Below are 7111 nucleotides of genomic sequence, written 5' to 3' on the forward strand. Positions count from 1 at the left end.
TCCATGTTTACTCATTAGCATATCAAGCACATAGCTTCTTTTGATGATTTAAACTTGCTACTTGACTCCAAAAGTAAATAAATCCCACACAACCAATTATACTTACCCCCATAAACCTACTTCACAATAAACCAGAAAAATATTATGAAAATTATTATACTTTCATGACAACATGGCTTGAAATTTCAAAGATGTCTTCCTGCTATACTGATGCACTAAATGGCTGTTGCATTATAGCTTAAGTAAGTTGCTACACTTCAAAGAAATATCAGTTGAAAAGTTAGGAAATTTGAAGCATGGAAGATGGCCTTTGTTTGGATCTTGAGTGTCCAGTCCATTGAAGCAAGCTCCAGCTGTGGCATTCCTACAGCACATTCTGCTTCAGGATAGCTATTCATTCATCAACTACACCATTGGAGGGTAATCACACCCAAAACTACCTTGCCTTGCTAACTGTACCCCTACTGTTTAAAGCCCTCTTAAAAGCACTGTTTTTCAACTGTTCTTTTGGTCCTCCCGGCTCCCCCGGGTTTATCCGTTGCCTGTTCAGTGTCGTTTTATCCACCTTGTAAAGTGTTCTGGAATGTTGTTTATTGTGAGGAGTACCATTTTAAATGTTGATTTTGGGGAATTACAGCATTGGAGATGAAACCACCTGAAGCATTCCTTCATTTCCTCAAAACTGTCTTGATTTGCTTTTATATGAAAACAAAAGCAAAACACTCCAGATGCTGAATTAGAACCACAAAATGCTGGGAATGCTCAGCAGGTCTGGCAGCATCTGTGGAGACGAACAGCTTACATGACAGGTTGATGAACTTTCCTCCGAGATGGAAAATATTAATGCTTTTAAGCAAGTACAGAGCCTAGGGAAAGGAGAACGCCGGGGAAAAAATCTGGACCCGTCTTGTATTTCTTCACTTGTCCAATTATCAGCCCATTTGCCTTCCCCCATCCCTTTTCTGTATACAAGCAGTTGCTTTATTATACATTTGATACAATTCTCCAACATTAGAGTTGACACTTGTGGACAAGGGTTTCAGTCATTCCCTGTTCAGTATGACTCACTGTGATTCATTGGGGAATGAGTATGGGGCAGAGATTTAATCATTCCTGCTTTCTACCTGATCCTTTCCACATTCTTTCCTTGTCCACCCTTTACCCTGCCTCTACACTTGCTTAAAGCCAAGGAAATACTGGCTTCCATGCCACGCTGACCTCTTTGTCCTTGGCCTCGTACACTGTTCCAATGAAGCTCAAGGAGCAGCACTTCATCTTTCAATTTGGCATTTTTAGATTTCCAAATCAGCATTGAGTTCATCAAATTTAGATCATAGCCATTCTTCCATTTTTTCAGGCAGCAGCAGCTGGCAATGATTCTATCGTCATTTACGACTCCCAGACACACACTTTGTTTCTTTACTTGTCCCATTACCTTCACCTTTTGCCTTGTGCCATCATTTCATTTGTCATTTAATCTCTCCTGCCTTCCACCCTATCGCAAACCTTCCCGTCTGTTCTTTTCCTCCCTCCCCTCTCTCTGCCTCTGCATTTGCTTAAAAACTCTCCAGTTCCGATGGAGGATCATCAACCTGAAATACTAACTCTGTTTCCCTCTCGACAGTTGCTGCCTGACCTGCCGAGTATCTTCAGCATTTTATTGCTTAAAAGCAATAAAACATCTTCTAGTTCTCATGTTATGCTGTATGCAAATGGCCATGACAGATGTCAATATAATAAATCCCTTCACATCACAGTAATTCATTGTATGTGAAGTACTTTGAGACTTGCAATATGATAGGTTCTGCAAAAATACAACCCTTTAATTCGTAACAGGAGTGGGAAAGTGGTCTCTAGTTTCAAAAGTTGGACATCTGGTATCCTTTAAAAGAAAGATGTGCATTTATTAAGTGCCTTTTGCAACCCCCCCCGAATGCTTTACAGCCAGTGAAGTTTTTTACGTCTTAGGCACTGTTGTAAGGCAGAAAGAATGGCAACCAATTTCCGCACAGCATGGTCCCACACGACATAATGATTGGATTCTGTTTTATTGATGTTGGTTGGGGGAGGTAAATATTGTCCAGGGAGAACTCCACTGCTCCTCTTCAGGTGGTTCCATGGGATCTTCTACATCCACCTGAGTGGGCAGACAGTTTCTCAGCCAAAAGGCAGCACTCCCCATGGTGCAGCCCTCCCGCAGCACTTCATTGAAGTGTCAGCTGGATTATAAACTCAAATCTCTGGGGTAGGACTTGAATCCCGCCTATTTCTGACTCAAAGCCAAAGTACCACTGAGCCAAGGTGGCTTTTATTTCATATTTGCAGCTTCTGCCGTATTTTGCCTAGGACATTCTGGGACTTTCTGGATTACACACTGAAAAAAAAACACACCGTTTTGGTTAAAAACAGGGAGCTAACAACCTCGACAGTGGAGGGACTAGCTGCAAAAGGAACGAATGTAGTAGGTCTTTGGAAAAGCGCTGTAATATATGGTGGGTGAGGCAGTTGTGAGCATACTAAAGCAAGCCCTTAATTCACATTACAGCATGGGGCTTGGTTTCTCACTTGCCCTAGGCCAGTCTGTAAGTGGAATTTCTTTTCCAACTCTGCCTTAATGACATTTTGGGTGTTTTGCTTTGGCGCTCCAGCCATTTCACAGCACTCCTGCAGGGAGGATTTGAGCAGAAAATCTACACTAAGCCCTGCCAACTCCAGCTGTCAACTCGTTTGTTTGATTACCTAAATGTTTGTCAGTTTAAAATCTTGTGTTCAACTTCTTCTCTCCGCAATGCCCCTCGCTCCCAAATTTGATCCTTTTACTTGTCCTGACATAATGCAACAACAACAACTTTTATATAGTGGTAACACATCCCAATGCACTTCACGGATGGAATCAGATTAAAAAATTGATAATTGAGGTGGCTAACAACTGCTGGGATATAATTACGCGGGTGCCTGTAACACAGGGACGTTAAAGCTAGTTGAGATTACCTGGTATTGTGCTGCAGCCATCCAGATAAGGTAATTTAGGAATTCCCAGGTTTAATGCTTGGGTTTTGCTTGATTAGCATGTTTTAACCACATGACACGTAGACACTAGCTGATCATAGTGCCCCTGAAAGAAAATTTCATGCAGGTTTCCTGCCGCTGATGATTAGTCTAGTGACCACCTGCTGAAAAGTAGTATTTGCACATGGGTGTCGGATGAGGATAGTTTTAGAATCCCTTTGATTCTTCCCCTTCTGTACCTGCCCCCCACCCCCCGGCCGGCCAATTGTCTCTTTTAATCAGTGTTCTTCTGCAAACCATAATGACAGTGGAATAGACGGCAGAATCATCCATAGTTTTAACTGCTGTGGCATTCCGAATTTCCAACTCCTACTAATTTTGCACACTCTTAACACTGCAGCTGCTGTGCTGTCCAGAACAGTTGCTCTGAGACTGCAAGTTTATATTTCCATCCTGCTGAGGTCTTCCTCCACCTATATTTAATTTCAGCCTCCGCTCCTTGTCAAGCTGAAACTGAAACGAAATGAAGCCTGAGGCATAAGACCATAAGATATAGGAGCAGAAGTAAGCCATTCGGCCCATCGCGTCTACTCCGCCATTCAATGAGATCATGGCTGATCTGATAATCCTCAACTCCACTTTCCTGCCTTTTCCCCATAACCCTTGATTCCCTTACTGATGAAAAATCTGTCTATCTCAGCCTTGAATATGCTTAACAATCCAGCCTCAACAGCCCTCTGCGGTAAAGAATTCCTCAGATTGGCTTCCCTCAGAGAAAATAAATTTCTCCTCATTTCTGTCTTAAATGGGCGACCCCTTACTCTGAGATTATGCCCTCTGGTCCTAGACTTTCCCAGAAGGGGAAACAGCCTTTCAGCATCTACCCTGTGAAGCCCCCTAAGGATCTTATATGTTTCAATAAGGTTGCCTCTCATCCTTCCAAACTCCAATGAGTACAGGCCCAACCGACTCAACCTCTCCTCATAAGAAAATCCCTCCATTGCCGGGATCAATCTAGTGAACCTTCTCTGGGCTGCCTCCATCGCCAGTATATCTTTCCTTAGATAAGGGGACCAAAACTGTTCACAGTATTCTAGGTGTGATCTAACTGGTGCCTTGTATAGTTTTAGCAAGACTTCCCTATTTTTATCCTCTATCCCCTTTGAAATAAAGGCCAACATTCCATTTACCTTACCTATTACCCGCTGAACCTGCATGCTAGCTTTTTGGGATTTATGCATGAGGACCCCCAAATCCCTCTGTGCCGCAGCTTTCTTCAGTCTTTCTCCATTTAGATAATATTCAGCTCCTCTATTCTTCCTGCCAAACTTTCCCACATTATATTCCATCCGGGTGGGTTTGTTGTCCAGCTTCATAATGCTACAAAATCCTTGATGCCGCTGGGCTTTTAAGCAGATAGTTTAATTGTAAAACACCCCCACAGTAGAGGGAAGGAAACTCTACAGGTTTATAATGCTCCTGTGTACAATTTGGCACTCGGCTGTTTTTCCAGTATCGGTGCGTGGCTCACTGCAGATGTGTTGTCAAACTCTGTTGGCTACTCTACATTATGCAAAAGTGTGGCTCGATAAAGCTGCACTCAACAACAACTTGGCATTTACCGTATTAAAAAGCCCCAAGACACTTCACAGGAGCGATTGTCAAATTAAAATTTGACCTGTAACCAAATAAGGAGATCATAGGAAAGGTGGCCAAGAGCTTGGTCAAACAGGTAGGTATTAAGGAGCATCTTAAAAGAAGAGAGAGGTGCAAAGGTTTGTGAAGGAAATTCCAGAGTTTTGAGGCCTTGGGAGCTGAAGGCACAGCTGCCTGGGTGGAATGAAAAATATTGCCATTGCTTAGGAGACTACCAAATTAAAAGGTTACTTCTCCTGCGTGTGGGAGCTGTCCCTCAATGTTTACATTTTGGGGCTTTATATTACGCACCAGAGTCTCCAGCATGATTAACCCAAAAGCAAAATACTGGGGATGCTGGAAATCTGAAATGAAAATGGTGGAAATATTCAGTGGGTAAGGCCAGTATCTTTGGAGTGAGAAACAGCGTTCACGTTTCAGGTGGTTGACCTTTCATCAGAGCTGTTATTGACCTGAATCGTTAACTCCAATTTCTCTCTCCACAGATGCCGCCTGACTGGCTGAGTATTTCCAGCATTTTCTGTTTTTGTTCCAGCATGAATAACCCTAATGCAAAAGATTTAGGGATGAATTTCATAAAGCTCGCTCTATCAAAACAGGAACAAAAAAAGACTTGTAAGTCCAAAGCACCAATGCATCAGAAGTAAGAAAAGCTTGACAATATAAATAGAGCCTTTCTCACATTAGAACATCCCAAAGTGCTTCACAACCAAGGAGGGAGCATGGGGAAGGGTGGTGAGAAAGTGGTGGTTGTGGGGGGAACTCCCTTGCTCTCTAAAATAGTGCCAAAGGAACTTTTACCTCCACCTGAGAGGGCAGACATTTCATACAAATTATAGCACCCCTGACAATGCATCACTCCCTCAATACTGCACTGGAAGTGTCAGACAGGATATTTTATGTTCAGGTCTCCATTATGGGTGTTGAACGTGCAACCTGCTGACTGAAATGAGAGTGCTATCCACTGAGCCTAGGACACCATGACAACTTGAAGCAAATCCTAACCCAAGGAAAACTGCATAAAGTTAAATCGTAATTAGGAGATGAGACTCCAGTGGTAACATCCATTGGTATTGCATCTAGTGACTAAGCCTTGGCAACTCTGCTGCTATGGATACAGTTGCTAAGCACTAACAGAAGCCAGTTCCCAAGACTGTTGGTTTACTTTTTGTTTGCTGTGGTGTCAGCTGCTTTTTGGCTGAAGCCCAGTAATGAGCTCCGTGAACCCAAGGTTCTTTCTGTGGTTACAATGCCCTATATTTTTACATTTTAAAGCAAAATGAAAAGCATGCTGTCTTGGTATTTAGCTTCTGGCTTGAAGAGTATGTTAACGCCTTGATTTGTGGGCAGAAGCCACTTTCTCTCCTCTAGTTCTCAATATTGACTGCTGTTATGGGAAGCTTCCGCAGTCTCAGGTTCAAGATCAAGCACCTGAATTGGCGGGCTACTCTAAACTGTGCCTGACCACAGCTTGGTGTCAAAAGGCACACTGACCCTTGGTGCCTTGCTTTTCATTGTTTTTAAATTTGGCCTGCCTTTAACCCTGTTACCTAAGATGTCGTGCTTTACTTGTATAGAACCTTGGTTAGACTGCACCTGGAGTATTGTGTGCAGTTTTGGTCCCCTTACCTAAGGAAGGATAAACTTGCCATAAAGGGAGTGCAGCTGAGATTCACTAGACTAATTCCTGGGGTGACAGGACTATCCTATGAGGAGAGATAGGGGAAACCGGGCCTGTGTTCTCTAGAGATTAGAAGAATGAGAGGTGATTTCATTGAAACTTACAACATTCTTAAAGGGCTAGACAGGGTAGATACAGAAAGAATGTTTCCCCTGGCTGGGGTGTCTAGAGCCAGGGGACACAGTCTCAGAATAAGGGCAGGCCATTTAGGACTGAGGTGAGGAGGAATTTCTCCACTCAGAGGGTGGTGAATCTTTGAAACTGTCTACCCCAGAGGGCTGTGGAAGCTCCATCATTGAGTATAGTCAAGACAGAGATGAATAGATTTCTAAATACTAATGACATCATGGGATATGGGGGTAGAATGGGAAGGTGGCGTTGAGATAGATGATCAGCCGTGACTTGGTCAAATGGCAGAGTAAGCTCAAGGGGCTCAATGGCCTACTCCTCCTATGTTCCTTCCTAAAATACAGCACTCTGTAACCAAGCATGTGGTTCACTGTGATCCCGGGGGCTTCAGCCTCGCAGCTTTTGAGCTAACTGTCCAATCTACTAATTTAGTTCCCCGTGTACCTCCTTTGGCTGTTTCTTACCCTGACACTTCCCCATTGCTGCTGAGGATTGGGACTCCCTTTTTGTGAAATTGCAGCCACAGACCCAACATTACCCCCTCTTACCTTTGTCTCCACCTCCTCAAGCCCTCCCGTTTCCGCAAATAATCTCAGAGCGTGGACTGTCCCAACACGGGGAGAGCCCCTTCCCAGT

This window comes from Cetorhinus maximus, chromosome 13 (assembly GCF_964194155.1).
Source record: "Cetorhinus maximus chromosome 13, sCetMax3.hap1.1, whole genome shotgun sequence".
In the NCBI taxonomy this organism is placed as follows: domain Eukaryota; kingdom Metazoa; phylum Chordata; class Chondrichthyes; order Lamniformes; family Cetorhinidae; genus Cetorhinus; species Cetorhinus maximus.